The sequence below is a fragment of the Rhipicephalus sanguineus genome, chromosome 1, assembly GCF_013339695.2.
Source record: "Rhipicephalus sanguineus isolate Rsan-2018 chromosome 1, BIME_Rsan_1.4, whole genome shotgun sequence".
Classification (NCBI taxonomy): domain Eukaryota; kingdom Metazoa; phylum Arthropoda; class Arachnida; order Ixodida; family Ixodidae; genus Rhipicephalus; species Rhipicephalus sanguineus.
The window spans coordinates 101,248,451-101,268,446 of record NC_051176.1 but is presented as its reverse complement, the minus strand read 5'-3'; the positions used below and the strand labels follow the sequence as shown (position 1 = coordinate 101,268,446).

Genomic DNA, 19,996 nt, shown 5'->3' with positions numbered 1-19,996 from the left:
ATCGGCCAGCTCGTAAAGAGATCACATGCTTCGTGATGCCAGCAGGCAGAAAAAGAGTGTTCCACACTCACCGTCATAGCTACGAGCGGCGCTGAATAACCCTCTCAGGTTTAAAAGCACATATATATACCCCATAAAGTGGAAGGTAGAGCTCAATTGGTAGAGCATCGGACGCGTTATTCGAATGTTGCAAGTTCGGTCCCTGCCGGCGGCAAGTTACCTTTTCATCCACTTTACTTTCTTCACATTTACATCATAATTACTACAAATAACATCTCCTATATACTTTCCTTGGCTTTCTTGTCTGTTAGTTCTAATGCCGCAATATGGCCGCTCATAAAGTGCCCAAAATGCATTTGTGAAGCAAGTTGCCTGTACAACTAAGCGTGCCGTCTCACTTGATAATTCTTTGGGGTTCATTTTTATTTCTGCTCTAAATTTATTTCTCGAAGAAGAGCAGAATCTCTGAAGAAGTCTGGTGTCATGAGAGGGTCAGTGGATTGTGACATTCAGTCTTGGTAAATTTTGGCCAAGTGCACAACCACCAAACAGGAACTTATGATTATGTGGTGCACTTTAGTCAGAAGCATTTACGACTTAGCGGGTTAAAAATTTTCATGCAAGACTTAGTTGATGAAGCTCTTTGATTTGCAGCTTTTGTTTATAGGGGTCATGTGTATGGTCAATGTGCGTGGCATGGCCCAAGACAGCCTTCCTAAAGTTCAAAGCTGGCCAATTTGAACTTGTAGAAACATGGCATTGCCTTTTCATTCATCTGCTGAACAGTTAAAATTTCATCCGACCTTTACCTTTTTTAAGGCGTGTGTTATGCACAAGTTGGAATACTGTGACAACAAATGTTAGAACCATGATGTGCTAGTAGCATGATCTTGAACAGATACACACTGCGAAACAGAATGCCATCAAAACCCAACTAGCCCAAGCTGTCACATTATGAATACATACTTGAACATTGTCACAACTTCAGCAACCTTAAGTGTCCTAAAGCATCAAAGCAGTAGTAGAACACATGGCACGAAAAAGGTTAGTAGACAAATAGAGAGTTTTCATTTGCCCGGAGGGGGCGCGGGGACTTGCTTTAAATTTTCATATTTCTCTCTCACTCTCCCCATGTATATAATATATATATATATATATATATATATATATATATAAATGAATGAAAGAAGTGTTAATTTCAAGGGCTCGTTTTCTTTGTTATACACAATATTAATGAGAACTAACAGACAATAATGCCAAGGAAAGTATAGGGGATGTTTTTAGTAGTAAATGTAAGGTAAATGTGAAGAAAGAAAAGTGGACGAAAAGATAGCTTGCCGCGGGCAGGGACTGAACCTGCGACCTTCGAATAACGCGTCCGATGCTCTACCAACTGAGCTACCGCGGCGGCCATCCCCCCGTCCGCTTTATAAAGTATATATGTACATTTAAACGTGGGAGCGTCAGTCAGCGCCGCCAGTAGCCATGACGGCGAGTGTGGAACACTCTTTTTCTGCCTGCTGGCGTCACGTAGCACGTGAACTTATTACGAGCTGGCAGCTGACCAATAATCCCTCGCATACCACCTGAAAGCACCATGTCTGCCAGAACGAGGCCCTCGCTATGAATGAAGGAAAGAAGTGTTAATTTCAAGGGCTCGTTTTCTTTGTTATACACAATATTAATGAGAACTAACAGACAATAATGCCAAGGAAAGTATAGGGGATGTTTTTAGTAGTAAATGTAAGGTAAATGTGAAGAAAGAAAAGTGGACGAAAAGATAGCTTGCCACGGGCAAGGACCGAACCTGCGACCTTCGAATAACGCGTCCGATGCTCTACCAACTGAGCTACCGCGGCGGCCATCCCCCCGTCCACTTTATGGGATATATATGTACATTTAAACGTGGGAGCGTCAGTCAGCGCCGCCAGTAGCCATGACGGCGAGTGTGGAACACTCTTTTTCTGCCTGCTGGCGTCACGTAGCACGTGAACTTATTACGAGCTGGCAGCTGACCAATAATCCCTCGCATACCACCTGAAAGCACCATGTCTGCCAGAACGAGGCCCTCGCTATGAATGAAGGAAAGAAGTGTTAATTTCAAGGGCTCGTTTTCTTTGTTATACACAATATTAATGAGAACTAACAGACAATAATGCCAAGGAAAGTATAGGGGATGTTTTTAGTAGTAAATGTAAGGTAAATGTGAAGAAAGAAAAGTGGACGAAAAGATAGCTTGCCCGGGCAAGGACCGACCTGCGACCTTCGAATAACGCGTCCGATGCTCTACCAACTGAGCTACCGCGGCGGCCATCCCCACCGTCCACTTATGGGATATATATGTCCATTTAAACGGGGAGCGTCAGTCAGCGCCGCCAGTAGCCATGACGGCGAGTGCGGAACACTCTTTTTCTGCCTGTTGGCGTCACGTAGCACGTGAACTTATTACGAGCTGGCAGCTGACCAATAATCCCTCGCATACCACCTGAAAGCACCAAGTCTGCCAGAACGAGGCCCTCGCTATGAATGAAGGAAGTGTTAATTTCAAGGGCTCGTTTTCTTTGTTATACACAATATTAATGAGAACTAACAGACAATAATGCCAAGGAAAGTACAGTGAACTTCCGTTAAGACGAACTCGGTTAAGACGAATTCTCGCTTATGCCAAACAACACAGGACCGGTTGTTTGGTTCCCCATAGACTCAATGCAAAAAAAAATTCGCTTAAGACAAACCGCCCAAGTGTATTCTTCTGTTAAGACGAACTCTCGCGGTGGTCAACAACGATTCTGCGAAACGAACACTGCAGTCTTGGTTGGGCATTCAGGCGACCGAGAAAAAGCACAAAAGAAAAAGAAAAAAAAAAAGCGCTTTCGGGAGCAAAGACGCGAAGCAAATCGCGACGCGGAGGGCGCGAGATAAAGGAAAAAGAACGGTCAGCGGATAAAGCCGGCATCCCCCTCACCCCCAGCCTGTGGGTGGGGGAGGTGCGGGCTTTATCGGCAAAGAAAGCAACAAAAAAGAGTAGGGGGATTTACAACTTGGACCCCCAAGCCATTGTATTCCCCTCCCGTTCTTCAGTTTCCCAGCTGGAGTACAAAGGAGAAGAGAAGAACACAAGAGCTTGGGGCCCCTCCGCTAGCCACTGTACCTCCGCCGTGGTCAGAGGGGCAAACGCAAGGGGAGTGGGGAAAAAAAAAGAAAGCGTCAACAGGAACAAAAATGGTCTGTGCCAAGGAGGTTAAAATAAAATTTGCTGGAGTGGAGGAGGCGCCCCTCAGCTGAAGCCGCGTGCCGCCATCTTGCCATAGGCAGAAAGCGCGCCTTCCGCAACGCATGCTGCAGCGGCTGCATAGATGTTCTAGCCGTTCTCTGGCGCGGTGGTGTCCGGGCGTTGTTGGATACATGGTGCGTTGCGTACGGCTGTATAAATCGAGCGAAAAGGTACTCTGGGACGAAGTTTCAGTTGTAAGCAGAACATTTCGAGCTCGATGAAAACTTCTCTATATGCCGGAACATATGCTGACAGCCCGCAATCTAATTTCACATCTGACGGTCATTCTTTTTTCCTAACCGGTTTCGTAAGGACACAAATGTTCGAAGCACGTCGGGGCAGGCTGTTTGACAGGAAGTCTGGAAGCCAAAAGACGGCGATCGCATATGTTAGAGGCACTTTTCGCCAAATTGTTTCGACCGGACTAGGCCGCGACCTGGGAGTTCTTCGACTAGCTGTGCTTGACGCATTTGTAAAACACTTGAAAAACCCAGTGATACACATTCTTGTGCTTGTTGATACCACTGGTGCGGGCGCGAATAGGAAAATAACGCACCGCTTACTTTTCATTGAAATTATATAAATAGGCGAGATTTCGTTATCGGTTGCCCTGTTCGTGCTATAAAAGGGTAGCTCGCAACTACGAGGTTGAGTAACGTCATTTGAGGACCTGTTTTTTTTTTTAAAATTCGTGCATTTTTCGTTATATTTGTATTTGCTTTATGCAGTGCAGCGAGCAAAACCAGCAGGTCTGAACTGTGCAGTCCTCTTTCCAGCTGCAAATAAAGCGACCTAACCGATCGCCCAGGGGTACTACGGCCGTTAGATGCGTTCAAATTGAAAAACGTTGTTGAAGATGTGATAGTTGCATCACCTATACGGCAGCATTACGAAGAAATGCTTCATCTTTTCCTAGAAGAGATAAAACAGCTCAATATGAAAATGCTGCAGCACAAAAATTGCCCACGAGCGAGGCTCGATCCTCAAGCGATAATAAAGGAGATCAAGGATCAAAAGCTCATGTCTGAGTAGGGCAGGGCGATGTTCACTGCAGCCTTCCCCCATACATACAGCAACCCCTAGGGCACGAAAAGACCAGAAAGGCACGTATTCCATCCGAGCTGCGGGCGTTTGCGTTAACGCTGCACTTCTATTCTCCATCAGCTTACGAGTATGTATACGCACGAAGTTTAATCGCGCACTGTTAGCAGAGCGCTCTATACGAGAACGGTGTACAGAATTTTATCAAAGGAAATGCTGGCTTTACATCTGAGTCACTGTCTCGAAAAAGCTAGCCCAATGTCGCACAAAAACTCTACTGTACTTTGATTGTTGATGACAAATGAGAAAACATGTTGAGATTGTGGGCGACTAAACGGTTAGATATGCGGACTTTGGGACTGGAATACATGATGACAGACTATGCTCGTTGGTTTAAACTTATGACTTGTGCCACTTGGGCGTTTTTAATTGATTCATTGACAGGGGAAGAGGGAGCGGCCGAGCCTACGAAATAGTTTCGAAAAAGCTGTATCTATTGAAATAGTGTCGACTGCAAGCTAAATGCCCTTGAAGCACGTCCACGCAAAGCCAAAACTATTCTTTTTGGAGATTTTGAGCTTATCTTGAGAAAAGAGATGGCTTTCAAGCCTTGACGAATATATATCCTTCTCGATGAGCATATCGAGTATGGTGCTTTGGACCCACATTTATATTCCGCTCAAAGAAAGTGGCCGAACTCCATATATGCATAAGACTCCGTCACATGACGAATGAAATAAACAGAAAAATGAATGCCGAGAAGTGAGGTCTGCTCTTACGAGGATAATTATTTAAAAAAACAGTGATACAGGCCCTTCGGTGCGCATGCTTGCAAGGAAAACTCCAAAAGAAACAGAATAAAACTGACCGCATTCTTATCTGCGATTTCGCTTCTTATTCTTGACAACTTCTCCCTTAATGTTCGCCATTACAACCATTAAAAACCGCGGCGGAAAGACACGGTCAGCGCGGCGGGCGCGCTTTGGCTCCCGTTTCTTGCCTATGGCAAGATGGCCGCAGCACGCGCGGCGCGGCTTCACTGCGACCCATTGGTAAGTATAGGTGGCCTCCACTCCAGCAAGTTTTATTTAAACCTCCTTGGTCTGTGCATTACAATCGAGTACGAAACCAAAACCACGATCGCGGCGACTCCCGTCAGAGGGGTCAGGTGCATTGTCATCGCCATCACACAATGGCGGCCGGGCACATGTATTTTGTGGTCAATTCGCGTTGGTTCGCATAGGACCTGTGTGAGTTGTATCTGTTCCCAGTGAAGTGCAAATTGTGATCAGCAATTTTGATTATGGAAGCGCACGACAAGGGAAGGCTATTTTGCACAGTGAATATAGCTGCGTTGTGTCTTTTTCGTGGCGAGGCTTGTGACCGTGAGTAGCCCGATGGGATATCTTCAGCTGCACGTCGTTCAGGAAAAGTTACTACGGGCTGAAAACGGCAAAATATCCGGACCTCGAAGAAAACCTTGCAGACTTTCTTAAGCAACTCAGCGTATAATGACTTTGTCAAGGCAACAGCACGCGACCGAGGCCCATCCAGAAGTGATCTTAGAGCCAGCAAAACAGGCTCACAGAAGAAAACGAACTGCCAGGACAATAAATTTTACATTCTTTGAAGGAAAATTGTGCTTCTCTCTCTCTTTTTGTAATCGTCAACATAGGAGCGTGCTACAGTTTTATCATTAAAATGTGGTAGCAGTATGTACATGAATTTTTTTTATTTTTGAACCCGCGAAATCGGGTGCTCGTACGATTCGTGTAAGTACTCTGCTTGAAGGCATAGTTTTTATCTAGATGAGCCAAATAAATGATTTTTCTTGTCTTTTTGCCGCCATTGTAGGCCTACTCCATTCAGTGTTTTCAAGTAACATATTTGGATGCACTTGGCATGTTACCATGTCTCTTTTTAGGGGCACTTCTGATAAGCCGAACTCCTGATAAGACGAACAGATGACCGCGGCCCCTTCGAGTTCGTCTTAACGGGAGTCTACTGTATAGGGGATGTTTTTAGTAGTAAATGTAAGGTAAATGTGAAGAAAGAGAGAGAGGAGGGGGTAGAGCGAGTCACTACTTCCAAATTAAATAGTTTAATATAAATTGTCTCTTAGGTGCCGACACCGCGATATCATTACGAAATTCTGTAGTGGGAGACTCCAGACTTATTTTTCAATTTAAACGAAGACGTCATTCCACCTCGTAATGCTTGGCTTAAAGCGAAAAAGGCCGCATACGCTACTACTCCCTGACTGCATTGCATAAAATCAATTCCCACAATGCGTGGGATATGCAGAATTTTTTTAGTGGCATGCTTTACTTTGTTAAAACATGCACCAGACAGGAGAGAGTAGGCTAATGGTGGCACAGGAAGCTTTAATTATGCCGGTGAAATCAATTTAAGATGGCCAAAAATAATTCTCAGAAAGTACAAAAATGTTATTTGCTACCAGTACACCTTGTGCCAAGCTGAGGTTACGAATTTTTCTGCCAAAGGTTGTTTTCTGTTTTCTGGACGAGTATTCGAGTTGCTCTTCGGTCGCCGAACTGGTAGTAAAACCCTTTTCTGATAAATAAAAAATGCGTACCATATTTTCTCAGCACTTTTATAGGCAGGCATGTCGAAGGGTACCCATTTGTAGAAAAGCAAGAAAATACACTTTTTTTTACTGGCGAGCAAGACTAAGCGAAATTATTCGCTGACTGACTGTGTCGGGATTGCTTTGTATTCTCAATACCAGTTTCGTGTTCTGAAAACCAGTCGCTACGCGGTTTAAGACTTTTTAACTTGTCATAGCTTAAGTGGTCGCTTCAGTTGTTTATCAAGACAACATATTCTGCACATACAAATTTGTTTCAGGAGCATTTTCCCACGGAATTTTTTACTTGTCAATGGCCCATGATCCGAATTATAAAAGCCTGAAATGAAGACGAAGCGGTCATAAACAGCCCGCTGTGAAACAGCTGCCAGACATGACACCCAACACTCCGTTGTCAGTGGAGCGGGACCTAAGCCAAGCTCTTCCCGGGCCCGCACCAGGGGGGGCTCTGCCCCTCATGAAGCAGTCCGGGCGGGGGGGAGAGCCTCCCAGCCCCCCTGTACTCTCCGCCTATGGTCCATTAGGAGTAATTCTATAGGTTCAAAGGCATCACAGGGACATAAAAACGACTTTTGATAAAATATAAGCATAGTGTTTTCTGCCAAGAACTAATCACCAGCTAAGTCATGCACAAGCACATGGGCAGAAAAACAATTTCTAAACAGTTGCAAGGCACTACGTAAGCATGAAGTGAAGCTTGATTTTTTTTTATGCTTATGATATAGCTAGTCTAGCACACTACTCTTTCTTGTGGGCTCAATTACATTGGGAAAGGGGGGTTCCTGCTTGAATATTACGTTCAGTACGTAAACATCTGAAGGTGTCGGCCTGGTTCACGTTATGCCATGAATGCAGATGTGAGCAATTTTTTTACAGACACATTAATTCTGTTGAAGCACCAAGACAAAGTAGCCAGGCAAATGCTTGATTATGTTTGCATTTCAAGAACACCACCTTGTTAGCCATACTTAAAGGGGCCCTGCAAAACGTTTTCAAATACAGTGAAACCTCGGCTATACGAATCTCACGGGACCTCCAAAAATATTCGTATCATCCGAAGTTCGTATCACCAGAAAGCATGGAAAATTAGCATGCGACAAATTTCTGTCCTTTTAGAGAAAAGGAAGCTGGCGTACATTTTCATTTATTGTTTTTCAGGACCGTAGCACGTTCAGGAAGAACCCTGAATGGTTGTCAGTTAAGTTTTTAGATGTCGGCAATCATACCAGCACATGTAAATACACGGCCCGTACGGGCGTATTTAATTAATGAACCAGGTGCGTTGTGACCCGCGACAATACTAGTCCCTTCCAAATTTTAGTATGCTTTTTTGCATGACAGCGGAGCACGGCAGCGAGAGTAACGAACGCGGCGCTTTGGCGCGATGGATCAAGACCACAAAATTACAGAACCACGGTCCTGTGTAATGATTTTGTTATTGCGGAGATGTTGCGGATGTTTTTTTTTGCGAGAATTACGACCGTGGCAGCACAAGTGCGACCTCAACGGTCGCGCACGTTGACGTTGTGAGGCCTGACTCCTTTGCCAAGACCGTCCTCGCCTTCTTTCGGTCCTCGTCCACCTTTCATAGGATGTATGATACACGAGGCAGGCACGTGCAAACACAGTACAACGACAGCAGCCCGCGTCGACGCGTTAGAAAAAAAAAGCATGGCGCTAATGTCCTCTGTAATCTAAACGCGAAGGCACACGGAGGCTCAAAGATCTGCGCACACAATCTCGGAGGCCGTGACGCGTCTCTGAAGGTTTATTCTGACCATAAGAAAAGTGTTTTTCTTACACCGTGATTCTGACAATTTGGCGGTGCTGCGCGCATGCCCACGCTTGCGTTCCCGCGCTCGCACGTGCTTGGCGCGTCTTCCGCAGCAGCGCGGACAGCACCTCTTCATACCTGGGCGGTAGCGTACGTTCGTATCAAACGTCGCTGGGTGAAAATCGGTTCGCAACAACCGTATTCCATTACACTGCGGGCCAATGGACCTCAGCCGAGACCAACGAAAAATTCGTATCACCCCGTAATTCGTATGAGCTGTGATCGTATCACCGAGGTTTCACTGTAATCATTGAATGACCACACTCTAGACTCATTATTGCCTCATAAGTCTCTTGCCGCAAAAAGTTTTGAATCTATCAAGTATAAAGTCACAGGCTCCAAGCACTTTTTCTCTCCTTCTCTCCCGATGAGCACACTGGAAGCTATTCAGGGAGGGATGCATGACAAGGGGGAGAAACCTACCTACATCAGCGTGTATCATGGCTTTAAAGGGGCCCTCAACACTATTCAAGCCCCCATTTTTTTACTTGTGGGTTGCGTAGACTAAAGGATGGAAAGATTAATGCAGCAAAAATGGCAGCGATAGGGGCACGTAGTCCGAAGTTATTCCGCTCAGCAAAATTCAAAATACAAAAAAAAAGCCTAGTGTCAACTAAATCTTTGTGGGCTAGCATGACCACATTTCACTCGCCACTGATGTTGCAATGCGCTGCCGATGAAATGAGCTGAAAGCTCCTACATCGGAAGTACCTTACACACCATTGTTGCTTGTTCCATTCAGCACAGTGATCACGTCGTTACCATAGTAACAAACAATGCGGCGCCGTACCCCCCGGATCCTGAGAAAAATGGTAATATATGCGCCGAGGTGAAAAACATTCACCTACTGCATACCATAATACTCACACGTGCAGAACACATACAAAAAGAGGCTGCTCAGGAGGGTACACAGGCAAAAGAATAGCTTTCGCATAATGCTAAACCTCGTGTGTGCATTTTTCTCATGCTTACAGGCCACAGGCTAATGAACAAGCAGCACCTCTACCGCCTTTTTAAGTTGCTCAGCTACTTTTCTTTTCACGATGCTATGTGTTTGTGTTAGTATAAAAATTACAGTGAACGGAACAAACTCCATTGATACAACTTTAGCGCAAACATAAGCGCTTGTGTATGTCGCAATTTTTTGTCCCTTGTCTCTGAAACTTGCCCTAAAGTAGTATCAATGGATTACCAACTAGCCCAAACATGCGCATTGCTCGTAACCGACTCCTCAAACTTGTAGTCTCGAACTCAAAGGGGGATACTGGCATCACTTCAACTTCAACAACCATCAAGAGTGTACCGCAGGTGTAAAATGAGGCAGCTTGCAAACATATACAAGCAAAAAGAGAAGAGAACTGAAAGAAGCCTTCTGTATGGACGTTTGACCTGTGCATGCAAAAAGCCAGGGGCAGAATAGCAGCCAGAGCCTCTATCATGTATTGCAGTTTTAGTGATCATATATTATAACTTATTATGAATAATAATTTAAGATCTTGCAAATCAGTGCACGACTTCCTTGTCTTTTTTGCAGTAGAACAGGGGTCTCAAACACACCTCAGCCAGCAGACCGCAGTCACAAAATTTAGTCCCGCAAGGGCCGGGATGGTGAAGGTAGAAGTGGCGGCGTGTGGTGGGGGGTGGGGGGGGGGGGGTAGTTTGTACAAAATGGCAGCGTTAGCTGACATTTTTCTGGCACCCTTTCCAGTAGCTTCTATATGGGTCATTTCTGAAGGGGATTTGACATCAGCATTCGAACATTCGCATCGATACCGATCTTCATAATGACTAAAATATGGACACCGATTATGAAATATAATCGGTGTCCATATTTTAGGTCCATGAACTGCATGGGTTGCCTCACGAAAAATATGGTTTGAGACCATTCATGTGTTCGTAGGCCATTAACATAATTAATGTATTAAGAAAATTTAAAAAAAGGCACAGAGACTTTTTTTTTTTTTTGCCGCGGCGAGCTGCTAACGAAAGCTCCACGGGCGGTGTGTTTGAGACCCCTGCAGTAGAATATCAAGTGCCTTGAAATAATGCATAAATACCACATATTTATAGACCGCCCATCATACCTGAAGGTCTACAATTCCAGTTGATGAGTCGAATTGATGTATGAATATAAATGGTCTAAACATGTTATTGTTTACACACCTGCCATGTACTTAAAATATATTCGGCCATACTCTTGAATACAGACTCTTGGACATGCGAGAAGGGATATATCAAGACTAATAATCAACCAAACAGGCCTTCATGCTGTTGCAACTAGGGCTACTCACAGTGTGCAAGACTTCTAAATTGTTCACAACGAATGGGTTGTCAGATTTTCAGAGTTTGAGCTTAATTTGCAGTTTTACAAACAGCTTTTACCCTTTTACTCATATGTTACTTGAAATGGATAAAAGAGTACTGCTAGTCTGCTTTTATAACAACCCCCTTGAGATGTCATGTGACCATTGCAAAATGAATAGCTTGATCAGTCTGGTGACCCACTCTCAAAAGCGGGGTGTTCCCTTTTGATCCTGTACCTGTTGCTCAGTTTTTTCATAAGTCCTTTTCACATCAGTGTGCAGACCGTCCTGTCACCTAAAGTTACTGCAAATGGCTTCCTGTTATTCGTTAGCAACATAATGTTTTGTGCGACTAGAAAAGACTACCACAACTTCTTTTCTAGCATTATGACTTGCCTTTTCTTTTTCACTGCAAGTTAGGTAAACTATGTGAAATCAGTAATCCCACTGCTTACAGAGGGTAAAGTTGCATCAATCATCATAGAATGTACTTTGTTAATTTCAGGTATTGTATAATTTGTCAGGTTCATCCTTGATGCAGATAGTTCTGCATAACCCATGGGACACTGTCTAAAGGACAGATTAAGAGAACAACACATTAAGGATGTGATAGCTTGTTGGCTATGATTTGCAGCACATGTTGTGATCAAATGTATCACAAAATGGGTCGTTGTGCTAAGACACAGGAATGAAATAACTAGGCTGATTAAAGAAGCAGAAAAAATAGTGAGCTTAAATGACGTGCGAGTATGCTCACTAGCTTTCTCAAGAAATATCTTTTCTTCGCACAATTTAGCACATATGCATAGCTTCTTTCTTCTGTATGAGCATTATTTGGCCATCTATAAATATAGGCACGTGTTTCGCTGTTTCCAAAGAAGCTCTTGTCCTAATTCACTTATCCTTAAATCATTTGCACTTCCAAGTATATATGTGTTGCACATGGCTCCGCTTATCTTGTTTAAAAATTATTAGAGGTTTCTCGCTATGCGATAAAAATGTTTAAATACAGTTGAAACTCAATTTAACTCGGTGATGACCACACTCAAATTATTTCATTAAATTGGGAAGTTTCTAAATTTGAGAAAGATTTTTCCGGCCTTTGAAATAAAATAAAAATATTTGACAATAAAAATATTTTCAACAATGAGAAGGCTTATTAAGCTTATTCGCAAAAGCCATGACGCTTTTCTTGCGCTTCTTTTGGGTTGATTATTTGCTTGTTAGCTCGGCAGCATCTGGCAACTCTGTCTACAGGGATAATAAACCACCATCACCCCTAATGCCACCTGGTTCGTTAGAGTGCTACTGACTGCCGAGTCCGTTTTTTCGTACATCGCCACAGCGTGTGGCCTCGTCAAAATAAATCAAGGGTTATGAGTAGGTCAGTTCAATATTTTAATGCGATAGCGTTTGAGCACACACTTGAAGAAAAATCCAGTCTGTATCAAAACTAGAAAGGTATCACCGCTTTTTAAACTCATTTAGTATTTCCAGAAAAACTTTGTTAAATCGGGTTTAGTTCCAGGTTAGTTTCAATCGTTAATTCGGGTTGATGACAACATTTAACCTAACGAGAACCTGATGGGAATAGAAATTTCTTCCCTAAATCGGAAACTTCATAAAATCAGGTATTGTTAGATCTTAGTTTTAACAGTTAAAAAAAAACATTTCTTGGGGCCTTCAGCTGAATTTCCTAAGCTGCTTAACAGCTGGAACAAATGTTATAGTTTAACATGAATTCCTGTGCTCAGTGATGGAAGAGTTGCTCCAATTGCTCCAAACTGCTCCAACAGAGAAATGCTGCTCCGTGCTGCTCCAAATTGTACTTTTTCTTAGTAACTGCTCCGGACCTGCTCCGAAATGGCACTGGTAAACTGAAAACAATGAACTTTAAGCACATGATCATCCAGCGAGCCTAAACGTGACAAAAACCAAGCCGTCTACTATCATTCTATATATTGCGGACATTTTTCTTGGCAATGAAGAGAAGGCTGCAGAGCCAAACTATGCGTGTGCTACCGCTGAACAAAAATGGCCCACAATTGCATCCTTGTTGTCTGCGTGAGAATTAAGCAAAACAACATTGCTCTATTTTCTATGGCACACTGTTGGAAAAGAGGCGCAGCACGCACCAAGGAGGTATAAAATTTATATTTGTTTTACTATATGCATTGTCATTTCACGTTTTTGCACGTGTGAAAACGTCGCAACTTTTACGCATCTCCTCACAGTCAAAATCATGCCTTCCGCCTTCAGGTGAGTGCTCGTCGCCCTCCAGCTTTTCTGATGACTAGCCAAAGGAGCTTGTGACGAATTTCACTAACAAATGGCTGTCTAAGCAGATGAAGCAAATAGTGTGCAATGCTATTATTCGACCATGGTCGCTCGAATAATCCAACAGCCGTCACAAGAGGTACGGAAGGTTCACAAACTGAAACTAAATTCGAAACGCGCGCCAAACCGGACTACTTCGCGGAGCAGTAATGTGCAGTAGCTCCGCCCCCGTAGCCTTCTCTTCCTTGCCAAGAAAAGTTGGCCACGAGTATAGTATGTACTATATATATAGTATGCTAGTATGGAGTTTCTATACTACATAGTGGCATTGTTGATATATCTCTGATTTAGCTGTATGTAGCTGTACATAACAGGCAGACAATTTTGGTAAAATGTGTGTGATATTAGTTCGATATCTTACTGATTACAAACTGTTGGTGGGAGGTCTGTGATGTGTGACTGATCACATTTACCACATTGTCATTTTGGACTTCATTTTTGCCACAAGAAATGGCAAGGCTGTTTTTTCAACCTATCCGAACTTGGTTTCTAGTCTTCTTTTTTCTTTTTTAAAATTTCAAATGCAGACTATTTTAGTGAAATATGAAAATAACAGATTTGTTTGCTCTGTTACCGATTGTAAACTGCTCTATGTGATTCTAGTTTCTTTTATAATTTGGGGCTCAGCTTCATCTGTTTTATATCATTTTTGTCACAAGTACCTGATATTTTAAATATATAGCTCATCTTACTTATTTGTTTGTTGCAATTTGCAGTGATAATTGTATGTGCAATATCTTTAATAATAAGTGATAATACTTATGAGATGCTTAAATAATGCTTTAAACTCCAGGAGTCGTTTGGAATATTTTGCCATCTGCTCCGAAAATGTCAATAACTGCTCCAAACTAGCATTTTTTCCGCTCCAGAGTGTGCTCCAAAAAAGCAAGATGTCTCTTCCATCACTGTGTGCTGTCTTCTGATATGTTTTTCATTTCCCCTGTGCTATTTTTAAAAAAATGCAGGCACACAAAGCTTTCTCAAATTCTACTTTTGTGAGTTTTTTTTAGCAATTATGACTAATGGTTTTGAACTAATATTTAAGGCACAAGGTTCCTTGTTTGAATGATTTTCTCAGGTGTAAGTGCATGCTTCAGGCCTCATGTTTTTATTTTATATTACGGCATTGCAATTGCAGAACAGATATATTCTTGTGTGACATCTAAATAGGAAAATCTCTTTGTCTGTGTGTGTGTGTGTGTGTGTGTGATATGAACAGGCATGAGCTGTTCTTAAGGTATATAAATAAAAATTATATATACAGTGTCTGGCTACTGGTCTAAATTTAAAACAAACATACATATGCCGAAAGTGAGTAGCCTGGGATATCCTGGGAGAGTCCAGGCACACACACTAGTGAAGGCTTGCAAGAAATGTGCCTGGTTATAGCAGCTTTACGGGCAGTTATGCCATTTCTTTTTCGGTTAAGGAAACATATGACCTCTCAATTCTGCTAGCAGACTTAATGCGGCTAAACAGTGGGTGACAGTCTGGGTATACAGTGTAAGAGTGTGACTGCTGGCATGATTTTGACGAGTGTAATGTAGCAAGAAACAGCTAAACAACTGATGCAAGCATTAACCATAGTGCACAGAATAACAAAATTGGAAAAGAAGTGTAAGAGAAGCACCAGTTTTGTTTAACTGAGAAAGAAGTAGCATACCCGTGTGCAAAGCTAGCACTATCACCAAGTACATTTCTTACATGCATGAATTGCGGCTTGTGACCACCCCCTGCTCGCTCAATTAGCGGCATAGCCAGGATGTGCTTTTCAGGTCGGGTGGGGGGGGGGGGGGGCTGTCTTTTGTAAATGTGCATATGTGTGTGTCTGTATTCTTGCATATAAATGAATAAAAGTTAAACATCAATATAACCAGGCTGGTAAAATCGGCAATTTACTTCGTTATATCAAAACATGGTTAAACTGAAGTTAGACCAAAATTTTAGGCACAGTATAGTCACCAAAGGCTTAGATTTTTTTTCTTTGCACGGGAAGTGGCAGTAGAATGTTTGAATAATTGACAGTACAAAAACTCATATCAATAACGAAACAAAAATCAATTTTCTTGAACCTGAGATCCAGTGACCGTGGCTTGATGCTATGCCGATGAAGTCCTCTTCACAGCGGCCTCGCCTCACGCGTGAACCCAAAATAAATCCAGGTCCAACACGCTTTTGTAATATGGGACAAGCAACGCTATTGCATCTGCTCTACTGCTGTGGCTTGTCATCAAAACCTTGACTGTTGCTCAGCATATGGGGGATGCTGATGCTATCATTGCAGAATAATTGACATTTGGGCTAGTTTGCAGTATTGAGTCATTATCTTGGTAGGGTGGCGCAAAAGGAAAACAAAATAATATGGTCAGCTTGCACTACTGGTGCAAGGCTGGAGCCATCAGCGGAGCTTGTGATCACCTGGCTTATTCCAGCTTTTTACATGGATCAGCATCAACTTGTTCTTCTTTGGAGTAATGACTGCATCAGGTTATTCTCAATTGTCATTGTATTAATTAACTTGGCCCCAATTAACAGTCTTAATTAGCTCGTACTTAATTAGCGATGTATTAAGATTGGTGTAATTAGCATGGTATTAATAGCATGACCATAATTTCTCGCAAAAAACTCGTAATTTGCGTCGTCTTAATTAGTATGGTCCTAATTAGCTCGCCCTTAGTATGACACGGCTTAATTACTAGGTCTACCACCTAACTAATTCGCTAATCAGCCGGGCGCACGTGTTCGGGGAGCGAGCAAAAGAAGAGGACGAAGAGAGCGCGTCGGCCAAGCAACGCGCTAGAAGGTAGAGGCCGATCATGATGATGATAGTTATCTGGTGACACCACACGACATAACGAAAAGCTTAACAGCTCCTCTGTAAAACACAGTCAAGAAGGAAGCGCCTTCCTTTGTTCCTTCTTGCTTGGGATTTTCGTTTTCCTTTCGCGCTTAGGTGTTCGATGCTATCATGTGCACCGATCCGAATCGCTTTCCACCCGCTTCGATGAACGCGCAGCGTCGAACGTCGTCGCACGCCACAATACCAAAAGAGCTGCGGTTTAAAATCGCACAAAAGCAAGACGACAACGTGAATTAGGACACATCCGTTTGTGGTGGCGACGTTTTCTGTTTTGTGTCGTCGTCGTCGCGCGCGCATAGTATGTCCCAAGAATCGAGCAACACGGTCGCCGCTAAGCACATCGCTCAACAGCAGTCTTTTACGTCGGCTTTATCACTGAGCATCCACATAATAGGGCGTCCTTTTTCTCGCCGATCGAGATCGCTTGCATGGATCAGCCGCGTCAGCGACACGTGACCTGAAGGATCGAAGATAAGAGCGCGTCGCATTTAATAACGCTAAGTAGATAAGAGCTGCCTCTAGGGCTAATCATGCTTGTTACTTGATACGCGGCGGTAGCAAAAACACCATATCGGACGCTCACGCACCGCATGCTCTCCCCCTCCGCCGCTACGAAGGCGAGGAGAGCATTGGTTGCCCTTTCCCCCGAAGCTACTGCTCCGCTTCGACGGTCCGATTTGAAAAATGCGTTCGCAAAAACCTCGTGCACCTCAACCATACGACCACCGGCCCCAGCAGAAGTTTCAATTTATCGCCTTGGTCTCCCTCTGCGGCATCACCGAATCTCCCCTGTATTGAAATTACGGATAACGCGCTTCGTTATCTGGAGGTTCAAAATACATGGGGGTTCTATGGACATGAAGTTGTGAAATGAAATACTGCATTGTATCGAGAACTTCTTTATATTGAGGTTTAACTGTATATACAAAGTAAACTTTTCCGGTTTACGCCTATGGCCCCCTGGCTCATTCTATGCAGTCTATAAATTTAATGCTGTATTTCAGTGTGCTTGAACATCTGCAGAACTGTACAAAAATAATCAGTTTTCACTTAGTGCAAAGTAATAATAATAATAATAATAATTTGTGGGGTTTTACGCCCCAAAACCACGATATGAAAAGGGTCGTTTTGCTTGCGTACTTTGCACCTGTTCTTGGCATTGTTCCTGCCTCAACATGAATAACCAACCTCTCGCACTGTCAATGGAACATTATGTTTATTTTTGTTTCATAACTTTTCTTTTTTCTCATTCTTAGGAAGAAGTCCTGCTGAGACATGTGGGATCAAGAAATGAAGGTTGACCAGCACCAATGAAGTTTGGTTCTATCATCACAATTCAATATGTTAATTAAGTTTATAAAGCGTTCTTAAATTATGACTTTTATTAATTTTATTGCTTTATGGCACATAGAATACTGGTGACTAAACATACTTCGTTTTTTCGATCATTCCACGGTTCTAGAATTGAAGATTGGGCCAGTTGGTTTTGTGTAACTGGCTGATTTAAATTAACGAAAAAAAAACAACAAGTGGCAATAAAGGAGTCGAAGACAGCGCATTGAATTTTTGTAATTTTATTTGTCTGAAAGTAGGCAGCGAGATCTGTTACATGTGCTGTATACAATAAATATTTTAATTTTTTTTAAAGTAGCATGTGCTTAATTTTTATGAGAGAGAGAGAAACATTTTAATGGAAAGCTGGAGATGTTTGCCTGGCTATTCGCCAAACACGCTACTCCAGGTGCTGGGGGACGATTATGATGTATACACTGATAAACGCATAACACATGCAGCCACACAAGTTTACAAAGTTTCGTTCAGGCTCGTAGCCCGCAAGAAAGTCAACAGTGCTTTCGCGGCACGTAGCGCACAGGTGCTGCTTTGCCATGGACCCAGAACATGTCACAACTCTAAGCACGAGGCCCGTTGAACATGCGGCGACACTCTTATCGGCACACGCTTGGCGCCTCCAGCAAACCCTCTGGACAGATGCTAGTCACCAGTATGGACCTCTTTACAAGATCGACCCATCGTGTAACTTCGATATCCCGCGAGACCTAAACAGGCAAGAGGAAACATGCTTGCACCGCATCAGACTAAACTTCGCATACACCAACTACTTCAGGAGCAGGATTAAGCTGTCAGACACAACAGTGTGCGTCCAATGTAACGTCCAAGAAGATCGGAATCATGTTCTAGCTTTGTGAATGCAATTTTTTATGAGTCTGGTACGTTGCCCTTCAGAAAGTAACAGCTGCTCTCAAAGCACTTGCTGTCCTTTGAGGCTTTGGTGATTGCTCGCATGTTCACAAGGTTATTATTTGATTATTATTATTATTATTATTATTATTATTATTATTATTATTATTATTATTATTATTATTATTATTATTATTGAATGCCGTGAATCACCACAAAAATGCCGGAGCTTGACTGCTTTTATTTGAACCTGTGAACTTATAATTATAAGAAGAAACCACCTACTGGGCATCTTAAAAACACAGCGCTAATTTAAACATGGACAGAACAGCAAACGAGGACGAGGACGGGCGCTGACTGCCAACAAAGCTTTTATTGTGCGTGCACAAATATATAGCTTATGAAAGAAAGGAAGGGAGGGGGAAGAGTGATGGATGCTGATGCACGAGGTACTAAAAACAGGCGTGTAGATGGTTAAGATTGCTGTAGGAAACTGTATTCCTTGTCAGACAGGGTGCGTGACAGGGCGCTGACACAACTGAGCCTCTACGCATCATCGTGAAAGTCTCGAAAATTTCTCAAGCGCGATTGTCATTGTACTTGCGTAGTACCTTGGTGTCTTGAAGCAGAGGTGCGCATCCGCATTTGGCACAGTGAATCGCCAGATTACTGCCATGCTTATTCCTCACGTTGTTTGCATGTTCCACCGCAAATGCTCACATACGAAAATGATATAACATCCATTTGTGGTCCGCAACAACGAGCTTATTGGGGGTAAAAATGGTTCTTCGGTACTCCTCCTGCATACCAAATAAACGCCCGACGAAGTTGGAGATATAATTCACGCCCCTTTGACGGGGACAAACACGTGTACAGATGACGGCGCTCTATAGCAAACAAGTCAAAAAACGCCCATCTGGGCATTTTCAAAGCGCAGCTCTTACGCCCCCGTTCGTGGGTTTCGCGTCATGTGTTGTAAGTGAGCGAATGATTGTCCTAGGGCTGGATGAAAGACGACAGCAAGCAGCGCAAAGGAAGCAGGTCGTGGAACGCAAAGCGCGGCATTTGGCGCCTGCGATGGCCACGAGCGAACGATTGGCACAGGGGAGCGTGGAGGAATAAAAAATAACTAGGAGGGAGCGTCACGCGACATTTTTGAAGCCCAGCCAAAAAAAAAAAAAAATGAAACAGGCATGCTGGGAAATGAGCACCCCCACGTGATAGGCAAGCGGTGAGTTTTAGAGTACGAGGGGGAGCGGTGTCCGAGGAGGTTGGCTTTTGGACGCTAGGCACGCGCGCTAGTCAAATTTTGTTTATGTTCATGAGCCCGGCAAGAAAGGAAATGAAACAGGAGCGTCATGGGAAATGAGCCTCGAACGCGAGGAGCAAGCGGCTTCAGAGGAGGTTGGCTTGTGAACGCTAGGCGTGCTCCCGCCTATTTTTTTTTCTTTCCTCCATGCAGGGGAGTATGAAAGTGCGTGAGCGTCACTCTCTCTTTCATCCTCCCCTGTAGAACGGTTGGCCCTCCAATCCATTGGAG

General features: G+C 43.4%; 1 long non-coding RNA gene across 4 annotated transcripts in view; it reads left to right on the top strand.

Annotated features, from left to right (window-relative positions):
* Nucleotides 1-17,635, top strand: part of LOC125758357 (uncharacterized) — a 36,985-nt gene extending 19,350 nt beyond the window's left edge. For all 4 annotated transcript variants that reach the window (XR_007415999.1, XR_007415996.1, XR_007415997.1 and 1 more), the window contains one exon: nt 17,514-17,635. This is a non-coding gene — a long non-coding RNA (uncharacterized LOC125758357). The remainder of the gene's footprint in view (nt 1-17,513) is intronic.
* Nucleotides 17,636-19,996: the final 2,361 nt, after the last annotated feature.